General features: G+C 38.6%; 1 long non-coding RNA gene across 1 annotated transcript in view; it reads left to right on the top strand.

Moving 5' to 3' along the window:
* The first annotated feature begins 1,155 nt into the window (after positions 1-1,155).
* The window catches only part of LOC110257033 (uncharacterized), a 499,783-nt gene continuing 473,127 nt past the window's right edge, over positions 1,156-27,811 (top strand). Inside the window, exon 1 of the long non-coding RNA XR_002339189.2 lies at positions 1,156-1,262. This is a non-coding gene — a long non-coding RNA (uncharacterized LOC110257033). The remainder of the gene's footprint in view (positions 1,263-27,811) is intronic.

A 27,811-nucleotide genomic window follows, 5' to 3' on the forward strand; every position in this document is an offset into this window, starting at 1 on the left:
CTTGTGGTTGCCCTGTTTTTTAAGTATGCTAACCCCTTCCTATAATTGTGTGTTTTAGACTGATGGTCCTGTAGGTTCAAACACTTCATCACGATATTAAAATTAAGAAGAGAGACAAACAAACAAACAAAAAGGGTCTATTTATTTCCTAACATCCCTTGCCCAGATTTTATGATTTTGATGACTCTTTTTTTTTCTTTTTAAATGTATGTTGTTTGAGACATGTTCATGATTAAATCTGTATGCTGGCTTATTTGAGTGACTGCTCTCTGATTGTGGTTTCCTCAATCTTAGTTCTTCCTCATTTTTTTTTTTTTCCTTTTTCCTCCCTTTCTTTTCTTCCTTTCTTTTTGGTTTAGAGAAGCCCTTTCAGTATTTCTTTTAGCCTGGGTTTTGTATTGCTGTATTCTTTTAGCGTTTGTTTGTTGGAAAACATTTTTTATTTCTCCTTCTATTTTAAATGATATTCTTGCTGGACAGAGTATTCTAGGTTGCATATTTTTTCCTTTTAGCACTTTAAATATCTCTTGCCATTCCCTCCTGGCCTGTAGAGTTTCCGTAGAGAAATCAGCTGATAATCTTATGGGGGTTCCCTTGTAGGTAACATTCTGCTTTTCTCTTGCTGCCCTTAGGATCCTCTCTTTATCGCTAACTTTTTCCAGTTTTATTATAATGTGTCTTGGTGTGGGTGTATTTGGGTTCAACTTGTTTGGGGCCCTCTGTGCTTCCTGTATCCTGAACTCAGTATCCCTTAGATTTGGGAAGTTTCCAGCGATAATTTCTTCAAATATATTTTCCATCCCCTTATCTTTTTCTACTCCTTCTGGAATTCCTATTATGTGTAGGTTGGCCCGCTTTATATTATCCCATAGGTCTCTTATATTGCTTTCATGTTTTTTGATTAGGTTTTTCTGTCTGCTGACCTGATTGGGTGATTGCCATTATTCTATCTTCCATATCACCAATTTGTTCTTCTGCATTATTCGTTCTGGTTTTTACTGCCCTTAGTTCTGTTTGTATCTCTGCAAATGAATTTTCTAGTTTTTCTTGGCTGGTTTTTACTGCCCTTAGTTCTGTTTATATCTCTGCAAATGTATTTTCTAGTTTTTCTTGGCTCCTCCTTATATTTTCTAGTTCCTTTCTGAGGGTATCTGCATTACTGTTCATATCTTCTCTTAATTCCTTCAGTATTTTCACTATTTCTCTTTTGGCCTCCAGGTCTGTCAGACTGCAGAGATCTGTTTCATTGTTGACTGCTTTAGGTGAGTTCTCCTGTTGGTTTAACTGGGGGTGGTTTCTCAGCTTCTTCATCTTGCTTGTTGTTTTCTTTTTCCTGGTGGAGTTGTACTCTCCATGGCTGGGCAGTGTTTGCCTTGTCACTGCCGTGGAATGTTTCCTGAGGGCTGGCGTTGTTGGTCAGTCTTTTTTGAGGCAGTGTGGCTTTTCTGGAGTGTTGGCGGGGCTAACAGGGCCTCTCTGAAGCAAAGGAGGACTTCCTGAGGGCAGACAGGACTGGGAGATCCACACCACGATGGGAGCAGATTTCACTCGGCCGGGCAGAGCTTGCTCTGGTGTTTTTGGGCTGTGGAGCTCTTTCAGGGGGCTGGAGGTGCCAGGCAGCTGTTCCACGGGAGTGCAACAGGGCTGGAGCAGCTACCTGGGTCACTGCAAACCCAAGAGGCTCTTCCGCAGGGCAGCCTGACTCAGAAGGACTGTCCAAGAATTAGGCAGATCTTTTCACGGCCTGGCCAAGTTTGTTCTAGCTTTTCTGGGCTGCAGGCCTTTTCCCGGGGACTGGTGGTGTTTGGTGCTGCTCCACAGGGGTGTAGCCCCTGGGAAGGGCAAGCAGGCCCAGGCAGGGACAGCCCCTGTGGTGGTCGCTTCCAGCAATTGTTGAAGCCAGCCCTCCTGGAAGGCAGGCAACCTCAGGTCTGGTGTATGCGTAAGGGGTGTCAGGGGAGGGAGGGAATGCACTGGGAAGCACAGCTTTCTGATAGCTAGTGGGCCGGTAAGCTCACTGTGGCATGGGGAGTATTCTATGGGGGCCCAGCCCTTCTTCTCTCCCCACCGCAGCATGGGCACAGACCCGGCTCTTCTCCCAGGTTCCCTCTGATGTGGCTTTCCACTTCTCTGCCCTTAGTGTATTTCTCCCTCCCCCTTGCGATGCTCTGCTTTCTAGTCTCCCAGGCAGTCTCTGCCCCATCAAACTTGACAGACTGGTTTCTAGACCTCCCAAGCAGTCTCCACTCCACTCCGCCCCCCAGCCCTTTCCCGGGGACTAACCTCTGGAGCCGAGGTCTCAGTGCCCAGCACCCCCCCCAGGCATTTCAATTTTTGGTGACTGTGCCCATAGTTCAAATGATCTGTTTGTTTCTCACTCTGCTTTTCAGAACTCCAGCTTACTGCTACACTCCTCTCTACCTCTGGAGATTCCTCCAGTTCAGTTGATTTTCCGTTGATCTAGGTGACTTTCCAGGGTTTGCGATCTCTTTCTCCTCCGCAGTTCCCTTTCAGGAGTGTCCATCCAGCTCGGATTCCCCTTCTCTCACTCTCCTCTTTTCCCTTGTTTTACCTAGTAATGTCATGTAATTCTTGCTGTTATTGGAGCTTAGGTTCTTCTGCCAGCGATTGGTTGCTGTTCTGTGTGAGTCGTGTATCCTGTAGATGTGTTTTTTTTGTGTGTGTTTGTGGGAGAGGTTGAGTGTGTCCCCCTACTCTTCCGCCATCTTGCCTCCTCCCCAGTTTTCTTAAATTAGAAGTGTAAAACTTTGATCCAAGTAGAGTGTCTCAGTTTGTTTTTTTCCTGTTTTGCTTATTCCTTGTGCTATAAGAATTGTTAAACAGTTTGCCAATTTCTAATATCTTAGAAGTGGGACTCAGGATGAAGTCTGTGTCATTTTTCTTAGTAGAATTATAGTTCTTTAACTAAGACAGATACAGACAAATATAGCAGTCAAGATATAGATGGCATATCAAAGTATTGCTTCCACACTGCTTTTTTCTAAAATCTGTTGATATTGTTAAAGTTCATTCCATCAAAATATTGCCTTAAAAAACTATTCTGTAACATTGCCACTTGATTGGAGGTCTTAGCTATAATCTTATTTCTTATATTTAATAAATCTTTCATTTTAATTTGTTGCTTTCATTCATTTGTTAAAAAGAAGCATATTTCTTGTACCCGAGAATGTCATAGTTATCCATTATAAAATTTTTATAGCATTAATATAAGCCTCTAATAATTTAAAGGAATTTTGAGATAATAAGTATAGGAGGAGTGGTGAAAGCAAGATCCACTGCAGGGCCAGCTGTGAAGGGAAAAGAAAATACAGAGTGATTTTCCATTTCTTCTTTTTTGGAAACAGAAAGAAGAAACATGTTGCCAGGTAAATTGTACCAATTCAGAGATGTCTGTTGTATTTCCATGTATGCCATCTCCCCTAGAATATATCTCAGTTGCAGAAAATTTGATTTTATCTTCTCCAGAGCTCTGCCCATGAATGAAGCTAAGAAAATACCTGTTGAAATAGATTTTTTTTTCCAAAGGAAAGACTCCATTCCCTTCAACACAATTGATGACTGGGGATAGAAGGGAATTTCTAATTCTTAAACTGTGAACTTTATTTTTCAGGCTGGGCCTGTGCCTGGCATTAAGTAGAATTCAGGAAGTGCTTGCTGTATTATTAACCAAACTAAATTTAGAGTAGCAAATTGTTTATGTAAAAATCTAAGCATACAGATCCAGCTATGAAGCTCTAATGCTGAATGTTCAATAAGTAAAAGCAAACATGAGATTAAAGACAAAAACACTGGTTGGTGGCCAATTCAGATCTGACTATTAAAAGTGTTCTGTAGAAGTGAAAGAGAAACTTTGGGGGTCAGTGTGGAAGAACTGATAAAAACAAAACAAACAAAAACACAGCAGTCTCCAACTTGAGTGGTGAAAGGTAGCAGAATGAGTCACCCAGAAATATGACTGTAGGAGTTTAGGATATGTCACCACAAAACATGTCACTGTGGTTATGTTTATTATTTTGAGTTGTTGGCACTGGAAAAACAGCAAATGCAGGGAGAGTCTGTCTCTGAACTTCCCTTACCTGCCAAAAGACAAATCCAAAAGGAACTCAGTTGGTATAAATCCCCTCCTCAGGAGTTTCACTAACCAGCGAAGATAGATTCTTATCACAGAAGAGACTAGAAGTCTGTACTGCACACAGACAAAGCTTGTCACAAAGTATCATATCTCTCACCTTTAATTCTAAGGGCCCACTCATCTTACTAAAAGTATTTTACCTTCCAGGAATGGCATACAATGCCCCCTTCCCTTTCCCTATTAAGGTGGAAATTTAGCCTAAATTCTAAGCCATCTATGGGAGTTACTTTGTTTTCCCCTGGGCATTTTCTATGTATACATGAGGTACTCATGTTAATAAACTTCTGTTTGTTTTCTCTTGTTCATCTGTCTTTCATACAGGGATTCCGGCTAAGAACTCATAAGGTAGAGGGAAAGTAATTTTCCCTCCCCTATCTTACATAGAAACTGTCACATGAATCTTTTTTCTAATTAAATAAAAACTTTTTAGGTACTCACTTCTGTGGAGGGAAATTTAATCTGAGTCATTAATGGGATTTTCCTTCCTTCTTCTTCCAAGGGAGTATTGGACATATCTCAGATGTTTTACTCCCAGCAGATACTCTGGGGCCAGCTTCCTAGCTTCCTTTGGTCTCTTCCCTTCTACCTCTTCCTTCTCAGCCCCATACCCTTCACACTTTCCCCTTCCCCTTGGGGTTAACTAATACAACATAAGCTTTTGCAAAAGCTGTTAGGAGGTTCTTGTCAAGAAATTTCTGTCGAAAGCCAAGAAATGCAGAATCATCTCTATATGGGTAGGGAAAAATATAAAGAACTGAGAACACATACACAATTCTCCCCTCTGTTCTTCTCTGCCTCTTTTCTTTTCTCCCTCTTCTCCTCCCCCTCCCTGTCTTCTACCCTAGTCTTCCCTTCTCTCCCCTCCTCCTCCTTTTCCCCTTCCCTCCTCTCCTCTCCCTCTTCTTTCCCTAATCCTCCTCCCCTGCCTTTTCTCTCTCTTGCAGCATCTACTTTTCTTCTTTCTTCTTTCATATTCTTTCCCCCCTGTGCACTCCCTTTCTCTCACCTTCTTTCCTTCTCCTCCACTTTCTTCACTCTTCTCCCTCTCCCTCACATCTAACAGGGAAAGCAAAGCAAATTAACATAACAGTAAATCTCTAGGCTAAATAGATCATCTGTTGTCTCTTTCCTATGAAGTATATATTCTGGTTCTTAGAAAAATTCCCCAGTAATAGGCAGCGACTTTCCCATCCTTTACATGTAGTATTTTCAGGTGTTTTTGAGAAAAACAAAAAACAAGGGCTTATTATAAGTAAATAATATTTTGCCAATTGCTGAAGTTAATTTATAAACTAAAGTTCCTGTAACCCCCATTTTATTTCTATAACAAAATTTCTCCCTCACTGTTAAATTCACAGAGGCATATAAGACAATCTCTATGTTGTACTCTAGGTAAACTTGAATATTTTCTATTACATATGTTTGTGTATTGATTTGCCCAAATGTCTGATTGTTTGCATGAAGAACTAGAATTAACAAAATTATTTTTTCCTCTGTATTCAAAGAATAAATAGATAAAAGAATCTAAGCTGAGCTTCAAAGAGTTTTTAAAATAATTTTGAAATAGACAAATGCTTTTAATATTACTGACCCTATTTCAATGAGTTACCACACCTGAATAGAGGAAACTATGATGAATTAGTAAATGACTATTAAAGATTTTAAAACTCCCGCTGTAGAGCAAGGATTTGCTTTCAAATAAAGTATTTTGTAGTAGTATTGCTTTTACTGTTTATTTAATAACAGAGATTTTCTCAAAGTGATTGTTACTGCTAATGTTAGGCTTCAGGTCCCCTTCATTAAACCTAAAGCCTCTGGCCAAGACAAGAATTACCAGACCCTTATCATCTCCCCACCTGTTTCATTGTAATGCCCCTTCCCCCACCTTGGGCAACCTGACCTAGCAGGCATAATAACATCAAGGGACTCTCTGCAGAAATTTCCCTATAACCTTTCCCCCATGCAAATAAGGTACCCTGCAGGAGACCATATGCCCTCATTCAGAGACCAATCAACATTCAGCCCTTATGCTGAAACAGTGGGCTAGGATTGGAAAAATCAGGTCCCCATTCAGGTCCACAACATGGGGCTATAAGAAAATGTCAATTGTTTAAGCAGGCCTGTCCCTACTCCCAGGGTGGCCCCCTCTTCCTGAGAGCGTACCTTTTGCTTTAAATAAATCTGCTGCACACTTCCATTCTGGGGAATTTGATCTGACTCCAAGGAATTTGATTTGGCTCCAAGCCTACCCTCAGCAGCAGTGTGAAAACAGATTGGGTGATGCTCCCTTAAAGCACCCCAACAAAAGCTGTAAATCTCTACCTATGACGTTGTTGCTTTATGGGGGTTCCCTTTAGTTCCCACTGGCTGCCATCTGGATCCCAACACAGTGCTTCTGCCTAGAGATCTTGCCTTCATCTCTGAAGCCTGCTGCCTCAATTCTTTGTTGTGCTGCAGGTGGGGATTGAGGGATAATGCAATGCCCTAACATTCTGGTGCCAAGGACTGGCCCCTGCTTTAACAATTAATTGACTTTATCTTATATCCCCATGCTGTGGACCTAAGCGGGGACCTGATTCTTTCCATCCCAGCCCACTGCTGAGTGTTGATAAGGGCTGAATGTTGATTGGTCTCTGAATGGGCATATTTGATCTTCTGATCGGTTTCCTGCAGGATACCTTATTGGCATGGGGGAAAGGTTATAGGGAAATTTCCCCAGAGAGTCCCTCCTTGATGTTATGCCTGCTAGGCCCTGTTTCTCAAGGTAGAGAAAGGAGCATTTCAGTGAGACAAGTGGATGATGATAAGGGTTTGGTAATTCTTGTCTTGGCCAAAGGCTTTGGGTTTAATCTCTTTGAAGGGGACTTGAAGCCTAACACTGTCATCATCCTCTTGATAAGGAGAGGCTCCTCGAGGTTTCTGTAAAACAGAAAACAGAGTAATGAGTAAATTGACATCATTAACTCCAGGACAGTAGCATTGCCACTGTGAAAAATGCAGTGGGAACAGACAATGCAAAAATTACTTTTTCTTTCTTTCCTTCCCCTTTCTTTTTCTTTCTTTTCTTTCTTTCTTTTTTTCTTTCTTTCTTTCTTTCTTTCTTTCTTTCTTTCTTTCTTTCTTTCTTTTTCTTTCTTTCTTCTTTTTATTTTTCTTTCTTTTTTCTAATTTTATTATGATAACATTGGTTTGTAACATGTTTCATGTGTACAACATTATATTTCAGCCTCTGTATAAACTGCAGTATGCTTGCCACCAAAACTTTAGTTACCATACGTTACCACACAGTTGACCCTCTTTTACCCATTTTGTCCTTCATTCACACTCCTTCCCCTCTGGTAACTACTTTTCTGCTCTCTTTATCCATATGTTTGTTTATGTTTGGTTTACTTTCTTCGTTTTGATTTTTAGTTTGTTGTTTCTCATATTCCACATATGAGTGAAATCATGTTATTTGTCTTTCTCCATCTCACTTATTTCGCTTAGTATAATACCTTCTAGGTCCATCCAAGTTGTTGAAAATGGCAAATTTTTTTTTATGGCTGAGTTGTATTCCTTTGTGTATATATATATATATGCCACATATTTATCTATTCATGTATAATGGGTACTTAGGTTGTTTCCATATCTTGGCTGTCGTAAATAATGCTCTGATGAACATAGGCGTGCATATATCTTTTTGAATTGATGTTTTCTCTTTCTTCAGATAAATGCCTAGACATGGATTAGTTGAATTATATAATAGTTCTATTCTTATTTTTTTAGGAATATCCATATTGTCTTCCATAGTGGCTGCATCAATTTACACTCCCACCAGCAGGGCGCAAGGGTTCCCTTTCCTGCACATTCTCTCCAGTACTTCTTATTTCTTGCATTTTAGTTAATAGTCATTCTAATGGGCATAAGGTGATGCTGTGGTTTTGATATGCTTTTTCCTAATAATTAGTGCTTTTGAACATCTTTTTATGTGTCTATTGGTCATTTGTATGTCTTCTTTGGAAAAATGTCTCTTCAGGTCCTCTTCATGTTTTTGACTGGGTTGTTGTTTGTTGTTGTTGAGTTGAATGACTGTTTCATATTATTTGGATATTAGCCCTTATCAGATAAATGATTTATAAATGTCCCATTCAGTAGGTTGTCTTTTCATTTTGTTCATGGTTGCTGTTGATGTGAAGAAGCTTTTTAGTTTGATGTAATCTCACTTGTTTATTTTTGCTTTTGTTTCCCTTGCCTGAAGAGACAGGTCCAGAAAGATATTACTGAGACTGCCACCAAAGATTATATACTTCCTCTGTTTTCTTTTAGGAGTTCTATGGTGTTGAGTCTTACACTGAAGTTTCAGTCCATTTTGACTTTTATGTATGGTGTGAGACAGAGGTCTAGTTTCATTCTTTCAAACATGGCCGTCCAATTTTCCTTACATCATTTATTGAAGAGACTATCCCTTCTGCATTTGTATATTCTTTGCTTTTTTGTATGTGTGTATTTATTTTTGGGCTCTCAATTCTATTGGTCCATTGATCTGTGTGACTGTTTTTGTGCCAGTATCATGCTGTTTTGATTACAATAGCTTTATAATATTGTTTGAAATCAGGGGTGTGATACCTCCAGCTTTGTTCTTTTTTCTCCAGATTTCTTTGTCTCTTTGGGGTCTTTTGTGGTTTCATATTAATTTTAGGACTTTTTGTCCTATTTCTGTGAAAAAAAAATATCCTTGAGATTTTGATAAGGATTGTATTGAATCTATAGATTGCTTTAGGTAATATGGACATTTTTTAACAATGTTAATTCTTCCAAACCATTAGCATGAAAAGTATGTCCATTTATTCATGTGTTCAATTTCTTTTAACAATGTCATGTAGTCTTCAGTAAATAGATCTTTTACCTATTTGGTTATATTTATTCCTAGGTATATTATTCTTTTTGTTGTGATTGTAAATGAGATATTTTTTGTATAATTATGGGTGTATGCTTATCCCTAAACTCATTAAGTTGTATATATTAAATATGTACATCTTTTAATATGTCACTAAAACCCCAATAAAATGATTTAAAATTACTTTTAGCTATTCCTAGCATATCATCATTAATTTGTAGGAAGCATTAGAATTACATAATAACATGTTTATAGAGCCTCTGTTAGCTTACATAAGTGAAGCTATAATTCTATTTTTATTTTTTTTTAGGGTCACATCCATGGCATATGAAAGATCCTGGGCTAGGGATTGAATCTGAGCCATAGCTGCAAACTATACCACAGCTACAGCAATGCTGCACTGTGCCAGGCCAGGCCATGCACCCTGTGCCAGGCCAGGAGTTGAACCTGTGTCTCTACAGCAACCTGAGCCACTGCATTCAGATTCTTAATCCACTGCACTACAGCGGGAACTCTGAGATTGTTTTCTTAATTGCTCTTTGTGGTGGCTCATTGTTATTATGCAGAAACAGAACAGATTTTTCAATATTGATTTGTGCTTTGCAACTTTACTGCATTGGTTTTTTATTTTTGTAGTTGGTTTATGTGGAATCCTTAAGTTTTTCTATTTATGTAATCATGTCATCCACAAATAGTGATAGTTTTATTTCTTCCTTTCCAATTTGAATGCATTTTATTTCTTTTCCTTGCCAAGTTTCTCTGTCTAGAACTTCTGGTATTATGTTGAATAAGAGTGATGAGAGTGGGCATCATTGTCTTGTTTCTAATATTAGAGGAGTAGCTTTCAGTATTTTTTACCATTTAGTATGATAGCTGTGAGTTTGTCATATATGGCTATTATGATGTGTTACACGTCTTCTATACCCATTTTATTGAGAGTTTTTTCTTGTCAGATAGTTTTTCCACATCTGTTGAGATGAACGTATAATTTTTATCCTTCATTCTGTTAATAGTTTTTTTTTTTCTTTTTTTGCCTGCCCCACAACATATGGAGATCCTGGGCCAGGGATCAGATTCAAGCCACAGTTGTGGCCTATGCTGCAGCTGCAGCAGTGCCAGATCCTTTAATCAACTGTGTCAAGCTGGGGTTTCAACTTGTGTCCTGGTGCTACAGAGACACCACCTATCACAAAGCAGGGACTCCCATTTGGTTAATGTTTTGAATTTTGATGATAAATTTATGGATGTTGAACCATCTATACATCCTAGAATAAATGCCACGTTATCATGGTGTATGATCCTTTGAATATATGGTTAAGTTTACTAATATTTTGTTGAAGGTATTTCTATCTATGTTCATCAGAGATATTGGGCTGTAATTTTCTCTTTTTGTGTTCTCCTTGACTGGTTTTAATATCAGGATAATGATGGCCTCAGAAAATGAGTTAGGAAGCATACCCTTTTCATCAACTTTTTGGAAGAATTTATAAAGTATATGTATTAAATATTTTTTGAAATATTTGTAGAATTCACCTGTGAAGCCATCTGGCCTTGGAGTTTTGGGTTTTTTTGGGGGGAAGGGGTGGTTGAATACTGTTTTAATCCACTTACAAATGATTGGTCTATTCAGATTTTCTATTTTTTCGTGATTCAGTTTTGGAAGATTCTAATAATTTTTCCATTTCTTCTACGTTGTCCAGTTTGTTGGCAATATTAACAGTCTTTTGTATTTTGTGATATCTATTGTTCTCTTCTTTCATTTCTGATTTTATTTATCAGCATCATCTTTCTTCTTTTCTCCTTGAGTTTAGCTCAAGGTTTGTCAATTTTACCTATCTTTTTCAAAAAACCGGCCCTTAGTTTCACTAATCTCTTCTACTGTCTTTTTAGTTTTTATTTCATTTATTTCCAATATAGTCTTTATTATTTCCTACCTTCTACTGATTTTGGCTTTGTTCTTCTTTTTCTAGTTCCTTTAGGTGTAACATTAGATTGTTTATTTAAGAATTGTTTATTTTAAGAATTTTCTTGTCTCTTGAAGTAGAACTGTATTACTATACACTTCCCTCTTAGAACCACTTTTGCTGCATTCCATAGATTTTGATATATTTTGATTTTCATTTATCCTTAGGTACCTTTTGGTTGCTCTTTTGACTTATTTATTGACCCAGTAGTTTTTCAGTAACATGTTGTTAAGTCTCCACAAATTTGTGATTTTTACAGATTTCTTCTTGTTAATTGCTAGTGTCATTTGTGATAGGAAAAAATGGTTGATATGATTTCAATCTTCTTAAATTCTTGAACCTAGTTTTTCATCCTAAATTCAGTCTATACTTGAGAAGTTCCTATTACTGTTAATTTCTCCCTTTAGCTTTGTTAATGATTGTTTTATGTATATATTGGAGCTCCTATTTTAGGTACATATATATTAATAATGATTAGAGTTCTGGCTGTGGCACAGTGGGTTAATGATCCAGCTTGTATCTTAAGTAGTACCAGTTTAATCCCTGGCCAGGCACAGGAGGCTAAGGATCCAGTGTTGCTGCAGCTGTGGCGTAGGTCATAGCTGCAGTTCAGGTTCAATCCCTGGCCTGAGAATTTCCTCATGCTGTGGATGTGGCCAAAAAAGAAAAACGTTTTAATAACTATTATGTCTCTTGATGAATTTTCTCCTTTATTATTACAATATAATACTCATCTCTGTCTCTCATTAGCTTTTTTGGCCTAAAGTCTACTTTATCCTGTATGAATATGGCTGTGCCCACTTTATTTGGCTGCCATTTACTTGGAGTATCATCCTCCATCCCTTCACTGTTCTTTTTTTTTTTTGTCTTTTTAGGGCCACACCCACAGCATATGGAGGTTCTCAGACTAGAGGTTGAATCAGAACTGTAGCTGCTGGCCTACACCATACCCACAGCAATGCCAGATCTGAGCTATGGCTGTGACTCACACCACAGCTCATGGCAATGCTGGATCCTTAACCCATTGAGCAAGGCTAGGGATTGAACCTGTGTCATGGATGCTAGTCATATTCATTTCCACTGAGCCATGACCAGAACTCTGGTCCATCCTTTCACTTTGAGCCTTTGTTTCTCTTTAGGACTGAGGTGAGTATCCTGGAGGCAGCATGTAATTGGGTCTTGTTTTTTTTTAAATTAACTTTTAATTAATTAATTAATTTATTTATTTATTTTGGCTACCTGTGGCATGCCAAGGATCAACCCTGAGCTACAGCAGTGACAACATTGAAGTCTTCTTACATGCTAGGCCACCAGGGAACTCCTGGTTCTTGTTCTTTTCAATCTATCCACTCTGGGTCTTTTGATTGGTGAATTTACTTCATTTGTATTTAGATGATTATTAATAAATGAGGACTTGGTATTGTCATTTTTTTCTTGATTTCTGTTTGTTCTATTTATCCATTGTTTATTTTTTCTTCTGTTGCTGTCAACCATTTTGGGTTTCTTATTTCTCTATGATATTTTTCTCTGTGTTTTGTGTCTCTGCTCTAGATTTGTTTTGTGGTTCTCATGAGGTTTGAATAAAGTGTCTCATAGATGAAATAGTTCTTTTTTTTGTTAACGTCTTTCTCATTTGCCCCACATTTTCCCTTTTTATTTTGTGAGTGTATCACCAAATTGAAGTGGCTTAAATTTTTAAGGCTTTTTTCTTTTAACCTTTATACTGTAATAAAGCATTTAAAAACCTATTCTGATATAGTTTCAGTTTTCTGATTCTGTCTATTCAGTACCTTGCTCAAAATTTTGTATATTTTGCCTTTTTTTTTTTTTTTTTTTTTTTTTTTTTTTTTTTTTTGAGAAGAGCTCCTTTCAATATTTCCTATAAGGCAATCTACTGTTGATGAACTTCTTCATCTTTTGCTGGACTGGGAAAGTCTTATTTCTTCTTCTTCATATCTGAAGGATAACTTTGCTAGATAGAGTATTATTGACTGACAGTATTAACCTTTCAGTATAGAGTATGTTATTCTACTCTCTCCTGACTTAGAGAGTTTCTGATGAGAAATCTATTGATAGCTTAAAGGGGCTTCCTTTGTACTTTACTATCCTTTTTTTTCCCCTGGCTGCCTTCAAAAATCATTGTCATTGACTTTTGCTAGTTTTAATATAATGTGTCTTGGAGTTCCTATTGTGGCACAGCGGAAACCAATCTGACTAGCATACATGAGGAGCAGGTTCGAGCCCTAGCCTTGCTCAGTGGGTAAAGGATCTGGCATTACCCTGAGCTGTGGTGTGTTTCAAAGACATGACTTGGATCTGGCATTCCTGTGGTTGTGGTATAGGCTGGCAGCTGCAGCTCCAATTTTACTCCTAGCCTGGGAACCTCCATATGCTGCAGGTGTGGCCCTAAAAAGACAAGTATATATATATATATAAAATGGGTCTTAGAAAAGCTCTTTTTGTGTTGAGGTAGTTAGGTATTCTCTTAGCTTCATGGACTTGTATATCCAGTTCCTTCCCTATATTTGGAAATTTCTTAGCTCTTATTTCTTTTCCTTTTTTTTTTTTTTTGTCTTTTTAGGGTCACAGCCACAGTATATGGAAATTCCTAGGCCAGGGGTTGAAACAGAGCTGTAGCTGCCAGCCTATATCTCAGCCACAGCAACATGGGATCTGAGCGGCATCTGTGACCTAGGCCATAGCTCATGGCAACACCAGATCCTTAACCCACTGAATGAGGCCAGGGATTGAACCAGTGTCCTCATGGATACTAGTCAAGTTTGTTACGGCTAAGCTACATCACGAACTCTCTATTATTTCTTTAAATGAGCTTTTTACTCCCCTCTCCCTTTCTTCTTCTGGAATACCCATTATCCTTATATTGCCTTTTCTAATGAAGTCAGGTAGTTCTCATAGAGTTTATTCATTTTAAAAAAATTTAGTTCTCACTCCTCTTCTACCGAAATCATTTCTAGCTTTCTGTCTTCACGCTTTCTAATTATTTTCCATATGGTCTTCTCTATTTCCAATGCCCCATCTCATTTATTCAGTTCTTCAGCTCCAGAATTTCTATTTGATTCCTTCTTAGAGTCTCAGTCTCTTTGGTAAAGTATTCTGTCTGCCCATTAATTTTATTCCTGGACTGGCTTTGAACTGGTTTTCCAAGTTTCTTAACAACTATTTTTAATTTTAGAGTCTGACTTTATGCTTGTTTTCTGGAGAATTGTCATTTTCTTTTTGTGATACAGTGTTAACTATGTTTCTTCATGGTTCTTGATTACTTGTTCCTCTTCATGCACATTGGAAGTAGTAACATATTTCTTCTTTAGGTAAAGCTATTTTTTCCTCAATTCTAAGGATTCAACACATTTGAAATTAGAGGCTTTTCTTTTGTTTTCCTCTCGATGGCCCTGTGGCACATATTTTTGGTTTCTTTTACCTTAGCTGCCTCTGGTTATGTTTGAGAATGGGCACTTTCCACTCTTTACCACCTCTGCCAGAAGTGTCGCCCAGTGCTTTCATTGTTTCTTCTTGTGCCTCTGGGGTTGCTGGTACCTTGTTATTGCCATTGTTGATGGCATCACCACCTAAGACATTGGGATGGTGGGTTTTTCTGCCATCTCCAGGATGTGCTGAGCTGGAGGTTCTGCCTCTGTAGGCGGAATGGAAGAGTGGGAAGGAGCTGGGCTTGTGAGCGCTTTTACTGTGTTGGTGTTGTCAGGCTCACAGGCTCCACTGCTGAGGTGGGAGGGTGGAGTCCAGATTGTGTGTACCTCTGGAGATACAGGGTCACTGCCCCTATTGCTGCTGTTTCACAGTTCCCTGTGGGTATGATGTCACTGCAGCCAGGAGGTCAGAGCTGTGTGTGCAGCTTCCCCTGATGCTGAGCTCTCTAGAAGTACAGGCTCAGGTGCTATGACTAAGGGTCTGGGATCACAGGCACCATCTTTGCTGTTGTTCCAGTTCCACTTCCTTGATGTATTCCAGTCCATCCACCTTTATATGTATAGATGTGTGAAATTATCCAGCATCTTGGTGTGTTGAGCAGAGAAACCTTTGTTGAGCTAACGGATGTTCCAATGGTTTCAGACTGAAAGGGGAGAAACAGAGTGTCTTCTGCCATCATACTGACACTCCTGCAAAAATTTCCGTTTAAAGGCAAAGCTTTTATACACTAGAATTTTTTTTCACAGTACAAATAAAATACAAATGCTCTCCTTTTACCTTAGTAATTCACTTCTCCTTAAAAGAATTTTTTAACTATCAAAAAGGATTACCAAGAGACAGCGAAGTGTGGATATTTGGAGGTGACTCTTCAAGATCTTTCTCTGGCATTTGACTTTTCTTCCTATGATGCTCTGGCCAAATGGTTTCTAGCATCCCTAGTCAACACTGTAAAAGTTCTCTTTGTGCAGGTGTCCATTATCTAGACACAATTTTTGCTAGTTCTTGCTCATTTACTTACCACAGCCTAGAGTACACATCCATAAAAATATAACAATTTCCGAAATCTTACACTGAAGATTGGAGAGATTTTATTAGCTAGGATCCAAAGAATATTAGACTAAGTTCCTAAAAGACAATGGGAAATGTTTCTAAAGGGCTCTTCTTTAGATATGGAATGTATATTATATTAGAGAAGATTAAGGGCTAGTAAGAAGTGGAAAAGAACATTTATAAACCTGAAATTTAACTTGCATTTATATATGAGAATAGTATCCAGTGCTATATAAATATTTTTATAATCTGGAAAAAAATGATTATTTTTAACAAAATTCACATTTTTAAAATTGACTGAATTAGAGGAATACTTTAAAAGAACAATTCCTTTAAAGGAGATGGGAAATGTGTTTAAAGTGTTGATATACAGAATGCAGGAGTTCATATTGTGGGTCAGTGGAAACGAATCCAACTAGGAACTATGGGGGTTGCAGGTTCTATCCCTGGCCTTGCTCAATGGGTTAAGGATCCGGCATTGCCATGAGCTGTCTAGCTCCGATTAGACCCCTAGCCTGGAACCTCCATATGCTGTAGGTGCGACCCTAAAAAGCAAAAAAAAAAAAAAAAAAAGAAAAAAAATGTTGATATACAGAATGCAATATGAAGTTTGAAGAGTTTTGTACAACTGTTGTTGAGTTATAGCTCAGCTTAAAAGAACAGGAGACTGCCACATTATTCAAACAATTCCAGACCATGGGGGGGAAAAACGAGATTTCCTGTTCATTTCCTGAAGTGTTCCTAATAATTTCAGTTCCAAACTTGATAAGGGTAGGAGTCTAAGCTACAAAAGGCTGTCTTTATTTTTTTTTTTTAAAGCGGTGATAAAGAATCATGTTGCTTAGCTGTTTTCACTGGAATCATTTATTTATAATATATTAATTATGTTTAAAATAAATCGTAGGTATTTTCTACTGCATTGTTTTAGCATATTTTGTTCTTCCTTATATGGCTTTTAATTGTTTTTTTCTTCTTTTTCCACTTATTTATTCTTTTTTATTTTCTTATATAGGCTTTACTTTTCAGAGCAGTTTTAGATGCACATCAAAAATTGGCAGAAAATACAGAGAATTCCCATAAACTCCTTCCTTTTCAACTTAGTTTTTAATATTAATTTTTCCAATCAAATTTCTTACCTTGACTTTTCACTTTGGTCCAATCGGACCCTTATGTTTTCTTCTTAATATTTATTACTCTAACATTTATTCTTTATTAATTTAACTCCTTTTTACTTTTAAAATTTTTTCCTTGGTTATTTCATAACTCACTTTTACATTTTCAGTTTTTTTTAGTTTAATATTTGTTATCTTAAATTATCTTAAGGAATTTGGATCTCATAGAAGTCCACTTTGTTTTTCTGCTTCATTATGACTTGAGTGGATTAAAAGGAGAAGAACCATGAACTTCACTTTATATATATTTTATTTCAAAGCATGATTTTGCTTTGCAAAATTATAGGAGAAATATAATTCAGATATTTTTTTGAGAAATCATGAAGAATTGTGCTACTCTTTGCTTTGGCTGCTAAGGAGGTTAAAATTAACCTTTTATACTACCCTTAGCATCCTTGTGAAACTTTTTGTTCATATCACGGAGTTCTGTCTTTTTGTATTTACTGTAATCTTTCTGTGGCATCAATATATTTATTTATTTTTCAACCTACATGTGATCTTTTTCATTTTAATTTATAGTATAAATTCCCCACCCTGGTTAAATGGTAATGGATAAATAAAAAAATGAGGTGATTATTGCTCCCATACAAATCCATCTTCTCTCACTTTGACTAGTGCCTAACATGTCATTACTTTGTAACTCTCTTTTGACTTCCTTTGAAAAAGCTCTTGTTTCCCAGTCTCTGTATCTCCCCTCTAATCTAAACTGTATGTCACCTACAGATTAATCTTTCAAATCATGTCTACTTAAAGGCCTGTTAAAATTGCATCCAGAAAGGATGAAGTTATTGTCATGACACACAAAGCACTTTATGCTTTGGCCTGTGCCTACCTCTGGAGCCTCATTTTGGACCCTTCTTCTGTGTTACAATCCAGCTATGCTATACTCTTTTTTTTTTTTTTTTGTCTTTTTGCCTTTTCTAGGGCCACTCCCATGGTATATGGAGGTTCCCAGGCTAGGGGTCTAATTGGAGCTGTTGCCACTAGCCTAAGCCATAGCCACGGCAATGCAGGATCCAAGCCGCGTCTGCGACCCACACCACAGCTCATGGCAATGCTGGATCCTTAACCCACCGAGCAAGGCCAGGGATCAAACCCGCAACCTCATGGTTCCTAGTCAGACTCATTAACCACTGCACCACTACAGGAACTCCTATGCTGTACTCTTTATGAGAATTTGACTGCCCCAAACTCTCCACCCACTTCTCTTTTCCAATATGTAGTTACTTCCTTCTGGTGGAAATGTTCTTTTCTTTCTTGATTGTCTTCCAAAAATGAACTTAAATTTTTATCTAACCTTGAGAATTTTCTTTATTTTCCAATCACAGTTTATTGTCTCTTTTATAATGCTTCTTATGGTATTTTATTTGATTGATTATGTTCTGAGAGAGTTAAAGTTTTCTGTAATCATAAGCATGACTGAGGTAACCACCAGGTGGGAAGGGATTAATCTATCCAGTACGGTTCAATTCTTTTTTGTTGTTGAGACAATAAATCAGCATTGCTTAGGGTTTAGGTCCAGGTGACACAGGTTTTTTTGTGTTGTAAGATGACTTAGCTAACCCTTATCATTGTGTGTAAAGTGAACTACTTCTCCTCTTTCCTCCCACTACCATACAGATTGTAATTTCTTATGGTGATGGCTGGTCTGTGTGCTTTGTCCTCCACTCTTATGTCTCTTTTCTCTCTTTTTTTCTTTTTTTAATTTAAATGATTTTTATTTTTTGTATTATAGTTGGTTTACAGTGCTCTGTCAATTATCTGCTATACAGCAAAGTGACCCAGTCACACATATATATATATTTTCTTTTTCTCGCATTATCCTTCATCATGTTCCATCACAAGTGACCAGATATAGTTCCCAATGTTATACAGCAGGATCTCATTGCTTATCCATTCCAAATCCAATAGTTTGCATCTATTAACCCCAAATTGCCAGTCCATCCCACTCCCTCCCTTCCCCCTTGGCAACCACAAGTCTGTTCTCCAAGTCCATGAGTTTCTTTTCTGTGGAAAGGTTTATTTATGCCTTGTATTAGATTCCAGATATAAGTGATATCATATGGTATTTGTCTTTCTCTTTCTGACTTACTTTACTTAGTATGAGAGTCTCTAATTCCATCCATGTTGCTGCAAATGGCATTATCTTGTTTTTTTATGGCTGAGTAGTATTGCATTGTGTATATATACCACATCTTAATCCAATCATCTGTTGATGGACCTTTAGGTTGTTTCCATGTCTCAGCTATTGTGAATAGTCCTGCAATGAACATAGGGGTGAATCTACCATTTTCAGTGGGAATTTTGTTGGGATATATGCCCAGGAGTGGGATTTCTGGGTCATATGGTAGCTCTGTGTGTAGTTTTCTGATGCCAAATGGCTTTTCAGTTCTTTCTACAGCTCATCCCAGATGCAGAAAAACATATCAAGTTCTCTTCTAATATTGTTAGGACATCTAATGAATAGCAAATTCTTAATAAGAAGAGTCTCTCTTATCTTCCTACCCCTATTAATGCTTTGTCTCCAATTACAGAGAAAAGTCCTAACAGTAGAGGCTGGGAGTTGCTCAGAAATGGTCAGTTAAGGATGAAACAAGGAGACGCTACCTCTTCACAATAAGATATGGCAGTGTCATGAACAAAAAACTGCGTTAACCTTCTCAGTTCTTAGTAATCATGGATAATTTGGGTTGATGACAATAATGACGGCAATGATGGTGGTGGCAGCGGTAATAGTGGTGACAGGGATAGCTAACATTCATCGAGTGTTCACCCTGTGCCAAGACCTTAGTACTTGTAATAACTTATCCACCCAGCAACTCTGGGCATCCCATTTCACTGATGAGGAAATGGGTGCAGAGAGCAGCTAAGACATTTTCCCGGGGCCACACAGAGAAAAAGAAAGATGTGGGATTTGAATTCAGGCAGTTTAAATCTAGAGCATGTGCCCTTAATGATGTTCAGAGAAAGTACAAATTTTGAAATTTAGGGAAGAAAAAGAGTTGCTTCCTGAAACAGAATACCATCTCCAAAGTCAGAACAGAAAGAGCAGGACAGAAGCAACCAAGAGCCACAGTCCACTTTTGGAGATTCTAACCTGTCCAGGCTGTCTGGTCTCAAGTTTGTACCACCCCCAACACACACACACACACACACACACACAGTCATGCTGTACCATGACCAACAGAGAAGACTTGATGTTGGAACATGGGCTCAGGGGCTGATGTTGTTGGAAATGAAAAATGACTTCAGTACAGTTTGATCTGTTTTACAGTTGACAAAACAAGCCCAAGAGATGCAACAGTTTTTGAAACATAAAATTTATTCAATAACTTATTAAAGACTAACCACCTACAAGTCCTCCTGACAGTCATTTGGGAGTGAGGGAGACAGTGTTGAGCAAGACTTGATCCTTGCCACCAAGAAGAGTGTGGTCCATAGGAAAGGAGACAGGTTAATCAAATAAATATAAATCATAGAAGGATATACAAAGGACTGTTGTGAAAATAATAACTAATAATAATAATCACCAGTATTAAATGCTCACTCTATGCCAAGTATATTATATATATTATAGTTTTGATTTGTGTAAAAAATATTACTATCATACCCATTTTATAGACACAGAAACAAACTCAGAGAGGTTAAGTTATTTCTATTCATTTGTCGGCAAAAGGCAGAGGTAAGATATTTAACTCAGCCATGTTGATGTCAAGACCAATGGTTTCAACATTATGAGAGGCACAGATTATAGCAGGAAAATAAAGAAGAGATAACACTTAGCTTAAGAGATCAGGGAAGGGAGTTCCCATTGTGGTACAGCAGAAACGAATCCAACTAGTATCCATGAGGATGTGGGTTCGATCCCTGGCTCAGGGATCCAGCATTGCTGTGATCTGTGGTGTAGGTCACAGACACGGCTCAGATCCCACATTGCTGTGGCTATGCTGTAGGCTATCAGCTACAGCTCTGATTCAACCTTAGCCTGGGGACTGGGGACTTGCATATGCCGCATGTGCAGCCCTAAAAAGCAAAAAAAAAAAAAAAAAAAAAAAGATCAGCCAAGGCTGCCTGGAGGAGGGCACATGTGAATATGTGAGCTGGGCTGTTGAGGGTAAATAGGGTTTCAGCCAATAAATGGGATTCAATGTATTTGTTTCTTGTGACTGCAGTGACAAATTACCAAAACCTGGGTGGCTTAAAACAACAGAAATTTTTCTCTCACTCTTGTGGAGGCCAGAGGTCTGAAATCAGTCAGCCAAGCCATATTCCTTCTGGACGCTTGAAGGGAGAACCTACTTCTTGTCTTCTCCAGCTTCCATGGGCTGTCAGCATCCCTGAAATTCAGTCTCTGTTTTCTTCCCTTCTGTTTGTCAAATATCCCTTGGCTTTACTTTTATAAGGGCATTCATTATTGGGTTCAAGGCCCACTAGATAATATAGGATGATCTTATCTCAAAATCATGAATTAGTTGCAACTGAAAAGCCTTCATTAAAATCGGTGAAATTCACAGATTCTGGGATTAGGAAATGGATTTATCTTTTTTTTTTTCTTTTTGAGGTAGAGGGGTCACCATTCAGCTCACTAGACACAAGCCAAGTCAAGGGCAGCAAGAAAGCACAGGATGAGCCTTAGGAGTCAAAAGCAGTCTGATTGGGTTTCTGGAACAGCTTGAAGTCATGTAGTACCAGTCCTTCAACTCTGTGCCTCTCCTTCAATGTGGTGTGAGCTGTTTGGGGTCTTTGGCTTCTCTGCATAAACTTTAGGATTGGTTTGTTAACATCCACAAAACAACTTTACTGGGACTTTTATTGGGATTGCACAGCATCCATAGGTCAAGTTAGAAGACCTGGCATCTGGATGCTATTGACTCTTTTCTGCACGATTCTGCACGAGCTGATTGGTTTTCGGAAGGTGTAGTGGGAACCTATGCTGAAAAGGCTGGGAGAGGCCAGATATTGAGGACCTTCCAGGTGGTGCTGAGGAGGGTATACATTCTTCTGTGAAAGAGGAAGAATTGAAGAAATTTAGTCCAAGGAGTGATGACACCAGCAACTATTTACAATAGCTAAGACATGTAAACAAGCTAAATGTCCACCAATAAAGGAATGAAGATGTGGTACATATGTACAAGGGAGTATTACTCATCCATAAAAAAAGAATGAAATAATGCCATTTGCAGCAACATGGATGGACCTAGAAATGATACTAAATGAAGTTAGACAGTGAGAGAAAAACATCATATGATATCATTATATGTGGAATCTAATAAAAGGATACAAATGAACTTATTTGCAGAACAGAAACAGACTCAGACTTAGGAAGCAAACTTATGGTTACCAAAGGGGACAGGTGGGGGCAGAAGAGGGATGGATGGTTTGGAATTGGCATATGCACACTGTGGTATATGGAATTATTGGCCAGTGGGGACTTGCTGTATAGCACGGAGAACTCTACTCAGTATTCTGTGCTAATCTACATGGGGGAAAAAAATCTAAAAGAGAATGGGTGTGTGTACATGCATAACTAAATTTATCATTCTGCTGTACAGTTAACTTGTACAGCAGAAATTATCACATCGTAAATCAACTTTACTTCAATAAAACCTTAAGTGAAAAAAAAATTACTCCAGCAGCATGAGGTGGGATATCCAGGAGAGACAGAGGGAGGGGGACCATTTGGGAGCATTGGGATGGTCCAGTCCCAATGAAATAAAGCAGTGGCCATGGGAACTAAAGGAAGGCAGAGATGGGCATCGCAGAGGCAGTCATTCTGGTACCATACCTCCAGCTTCCTTCATCAGCCATCCTCTGAGAAAGGAGAGGCAGAGAGGTCCAAATTCACTTCCAAATGCCATTGCATTTATCCTTTCTGAGTAGAACTCTGTCACGAGACATGTTTCTACAATATTTTCCTAGCTTCTTTGCTTCTATTTTCTATGCTGAAAACTCCACCTTGTCCTGCCTTACTTTACTCCATATTTCTGCTTGAAAAATAGTCTCAGTGCTGGTAAATGACTTAAGCTTAAGAACAAAGACCTAAAGGCATAAGTTATTCATATGGTCAACTGAATGAGGACATAATGTGTTGGTCTAGGTTTGAACAGCATGATATGTCCTCTTAAGAATAAGAGAAAGAGGAACGTCATGGCCCAAGTGGTTTATGAGCAGTCGTTAGAATATGCATCAGCAAGGAGAACCAAGGTGCAAACCTAGGCACGCCGGGTTGCCACAGAATTCTAAAGGAGCACCGAGCTGACATTATCTTCCTCAACTGGGTCTTTCACCATGTGTGATGCCTCAGAAAAATCCCATTACTTCTGTCCACCAGTGCCCTGCTTGCCTAGTCTATGTTCAGTCTTCTTGGCACCTTTTCATTTACTAGGAATGTTAAATTAATTCTTATTAAGATATCCATGGCTAATCCACATATATCTCTATATACATATACACAAATCCATATATATATATATACAAATTTGTATATATTTTTCACATATATGCATTCAAGCACACACATACGTACACATGCACACACACAACTTTTTTTTTTTTTTTTTATGGCGGCACCCATAGCATATGGAAGTTCCCAGGCCAAGGAGTATATCCGAGCCACAGCTGCCATCTACGCTGGAGCTGCAGCAACTCCAGATCCTTTAACCTACTGCACCAGGTTGGGGATTGAACCTGTACCTCTGCAAGGATCTGAGCCACTGCAGTTTGGTTCTTAATCCATGGGAACTCTGCACACACACATTTTTTTATGAAAGAATTGGGTTTTTTTGCCTTAAATCTAAAGTATGACTATAACAGCAGCAACTCCATGTGTGTAGAACACTCTATTTGAATGGCTTTTGAAAATATGCTTAATATTAGACTGTATACATCTAAGGACACTCCAGTTAGATCTCCAACAATCCAACTGAGGATAAGTTATTAACAGAGACATATGTCAGAGACCTATTTTCCACAAAATAGTCCTTTTAAACTTTTCAAAAGGTCAAGTAAGATACTTGAATTCTGGTTTATGTCCAGCTTCTGAGTAATGTAAAAATCCTTTGCCTTAGCATCGTTGCCTTTTCCGTTCCTCTTTGTTCCAGAAAGCTGTTTGCCCATCATTCTGCATTCCACCTCTCCGCCGTTTTCCCTGCCTGGGCACGCTGATTTCATGGGCTGAACCAAATGGTTTTCTGGCTCTACAGCTTGTGGGGTTTGGCTAAGGGGAGCTTGGCAGGAGAGCAGAGGAGGGAAGGAGTCACTGTAAGCAGATCCCTTCCTCTACCTAGACAGAGTAACAGCCTGGGAAGTACTCTCCGTCTCTGAGATTTGGTAACTGCTGCTACCTTCCTTCCAGGGCTTTCCAGCTCCAGGTACTGTGTTACTGTGCTATGGTTTCCCTATACCCAGCCCCAGCCCCAGCCTTTGAAATAATCCCTTTATGAAATTCTCTTCAATCAGTGCCATTTTTCATTGCTGAGGCCCTGACAGTCATAGCAGTCATGACCTGCCTGCTCATTGGCTCACACCCCTCTAAGAGAAACAATTCTTTCTAACCCTGCCCCCACCCCCACAAACCAAGCACCCTTTTCCACCCACCCCAGCCACAGCTGACTAGACCAAGTGTGGTCACCCAAGAGAACATCCCATTGCAGGCTGGCTGGTTACCTATGACGTGCAGGGCCTCATTCCAACAGATGAGCTCAGCTAAGCAGACTCTTAGGAACTGAGAGTCAGAGATGACAGGGCAGCAAGCTGTGGTAAGCAACCAACTGGAATTATGAGACAAACCTGGAGAAGTATTTAGAGCCATGTGCAAATACATGGCAGGAGGTAGCTATGAGGAGAAAGGAGTTTGGGGTTAGTAGATGCAAACTATTACATTTAGAATGGATAAGCAATGAGGTCCTACTGTATAGCACAGGGAACTATATCAAATCTTTTGGGATAGACCATGATGGAAGATAATATAAGAAAGAGAATGTATAAATATGTATGACTGGGTCACTTTGCTGTACAGCAGAAAGTGGCACAACCTTGTAAATCAATTATACTTTAATAGAAAAATAATTTAAAAAAAAGAAAAGTAATTAGCAAGTGCACAGAGAAGCATGGATTAGCTGAGGGCGGAAAGGGACTGCTCCCTGATGCTGCCTCAGTTCCTTTCCTCTTGTGACAGTTTCACCTTCATGAAGCCCAGCCAGAAACTGTTCTTGAACTTGAACTCCCATGAAACCACTATATCAGTACAGACATCTGTTTCTTTGAGCCAGCCTGATTGCCTAGCATGTGTCAGGTACTCTACTAGGCACTGAAAATGGTGAACAAATCAGACAATGTCCCTGCCCTTAGGAGGTGTACACCTTGTGGGTTGTTGGTGACAAAATGGTGTGGGACAAGGTCATCGGTTCTAAAATGTAAAACCTGAATCTAATCCCTAGGAAACATTAGAAACAAATTGAAAGACTTTTTTTTCTTGTCTTTTAGGGTCATACCCATGGGATATGAAAGTTCCCAGGCTAGGGGTTGAATCAGAGCTGTAGCTGCCAGCTACAGCAATGCTGGATCTGAGTTGTGTCTGCAACCTATATCGCAGCTCACAGCAACACCAGATCCTTAACCCATTGAGCTGGGCTGGGGAATAGAACACGTGTCTTCATGGATACTAGTCGGGTTCATTTTCCTGAGCCACAACAGGAACTCCTTGAAAGACATTCTTTATAACAAATTCCCTGTGTTCCTCAAATTGTCAAAATCATCAAAACCAAGGAAAGATCGGAGTTCCCATTGTGGCACAGTGGTTAACGAATCTGACTAGGAACCGTGAGGTTGCAGGTTCGATCCCTGGCTTTGCTCAGTGGGTTAAGGATCTGGTGTTGCCGTGAGCTGTGGTGTAAGTCACAGATGCAGCTCAGATCCCACGTTGCTGTGGCTCCGGCGTAGGCTGGCGGCTATAGCTCTGATTAGACCCCTAGCCTGGGAACCTCCATATGCCACAGGAGTGGCCCTAGAAAAGGCAAAAAGACAAAAAACAAAAACAAAAACAAAAACAAAAAACCCAAAGGAAAGATGGAATAATCATTTCAGGTTAAATGAGATTAAGAGACTAAGACAAGAATATGTAACCTCATGCACATTAGAATGGCCATTATCAAAAAAGACGAGAAATAGCAGGTGTTTTGAGGATGTGGAAAAAAGAGAACCCTGTGCACAGTTGATGGAAATGTAAATTGGTACAGTCACTGTGGAAAACAGTATGGAAGTTCCTCAAAAATTTTAAGAATAAAACTACTATATGATCCAGCTATCCCATTTCTGAGTATTTATTCAAAGAAAACAAAAAAAAATAATTCAAAAAAGATAATATGGAGTTTCCCTTGTGGCACAGTGGAAAGGAATACAACTAGTATCCATGGGGATGCGGGTCAATCCCTGGCCTTGCTCAGTGGGTTAAAGATCCGGCATTGTCATGAGCTGTGGTGTATGTCTCCTTTCAATATTCAGAGTGGAATGGAGTTTAGAGACTGCCCTCCAGCCTGTCCAATTTTTCAGAATTACTCTTCTTAATAAGGTAGTCTTTATGGTTTCCCAAAGGACCATGCCACCTGCCTTGAGAGATCTACAGGGCTCAAATGAGAGATGAGTGCACTCTCTGCACCCACACATGTAGGGTCTGAGGCTTCATTGTATCCAGCAATTATTCTTCATAATTTTTGGTGTGGAATTAGAGCCATTATCCATTTTATTAAATAAAGGCTTTTCTTCTGTTTTCTAAAAAGTTTTTCAGTTTTCTCCTGACTTCAAAGAGGAGAACAGAGTAGAAATGCCTTTAAATTACCTCCTTAACTGTGAGCTCCCCTTAAATCTTACTTCCACTTCTACTGTATTACTGAATCACTTCTCTGGTAAAGCTATAATGATTTCCTAATTGGCAAATCCAAACTGTCTTCTCTGCTGACAGCCTCTACATTGAAAGCCCTTGTTCCTATCAGTTCTTTTGTAGTGCAAATCTCAGTTTAATCTTTTTTCCGCATTCTCCTTTTGCCTCTTCTTTTCTAGTCTCATTCTACAGTCTTTTACAGTTTTTCCCTCTGTTACTAATAAAAATGCATGCCTTCATTTTTGTACCTGTAGCACTTTCTGTATTGCTGTTAATAGCTCTTAACATAGGTTGAGTTCTTAATGTATCTGTATGCCCAATCACCTTCCTTTCTAGAGTATATGTTACTTGACCACGAGGTTTTATCTTTCTTTGCTTCTTTTTACATATTGGGTAATCAAATGTTTCCTAAATTCAAATTATTAAATCATTTTATTAATTAGATTGGCTTTGCATTGTTTTTATTCACTATGATCTATTACTGACCAGTTAAATTGATAAAATTAAATATATTAAAATATCATTAATTATAATCAAGAGCAAAAGGAAAAAGCATTATGGAAATAGAATATGAACTTAAAACATTAAAACCACCATAAGGTACCACATTACACAGGCCAGAATTGTCATCATCAAAAAGGCTACAAATAATAAATGCTGGAGAGGGTGTGGAGAAAAGGGAACCCTATTACACTGTTGGTGGGAATGTAAATTGGTGCAACCACTGTGGAAAACAGTGTGGAGATTTCACAGAAAACTAAAAATATAATTATCATTTGATCCAGCAACCCCACTCCTGGGCATCTATCCAGAGAAAACCATGACTCAAAGAGACACATGTACTCCAATGTTCTTTGCTGCACTCTATACAATAGCCAAGACATGGAAACAACCTAAGTGTCCATCAACAGAAGAGTGGATAAAAAAGATACTGTAAATATACACAATGGAATATTACTCAGCCATTAAAAGAAAAGAAATAACAGCATTTGCAGCAACATGGATGGACCTAGGAATTATCATGCTAAGTAAAATCAGTCAGACAATGAGACACCAACATCATATGCTGTCACTTCCATGTGAAATCTAAAAAGGACACAATGAACTTCTTTGCAGACAGATACTCATAGACTGAAAAATTTAGGTTTTCCATATGAGACAGGTTGGGGGGTGGGGAGATGTGCTGGGCGTTTAGGATGGTAATGCTATAAAATTGGGTTGTGATGATTATTGTACAACCATAAATGTAATAAAATTCATTGAGTAATTTTA

This window comes from Sus scrofa, chromosome 15, assembly GCF_054392235.1.
Source record: "Sus scrofa isolate SSC_HxYL_T2T_F1_AM1 chromosome 15, Sscrofa_HxYL_maternal_Yorkshire_Landrace_v2.0, whole genome shotgun sequence".
Classification (NCBI taxonomy): domain Eukaryota; kingdom Metazoa; phylum Chordata; class Mammalia; order Artiodactyla; family Suidae; genus Sus; species Sus scrofa.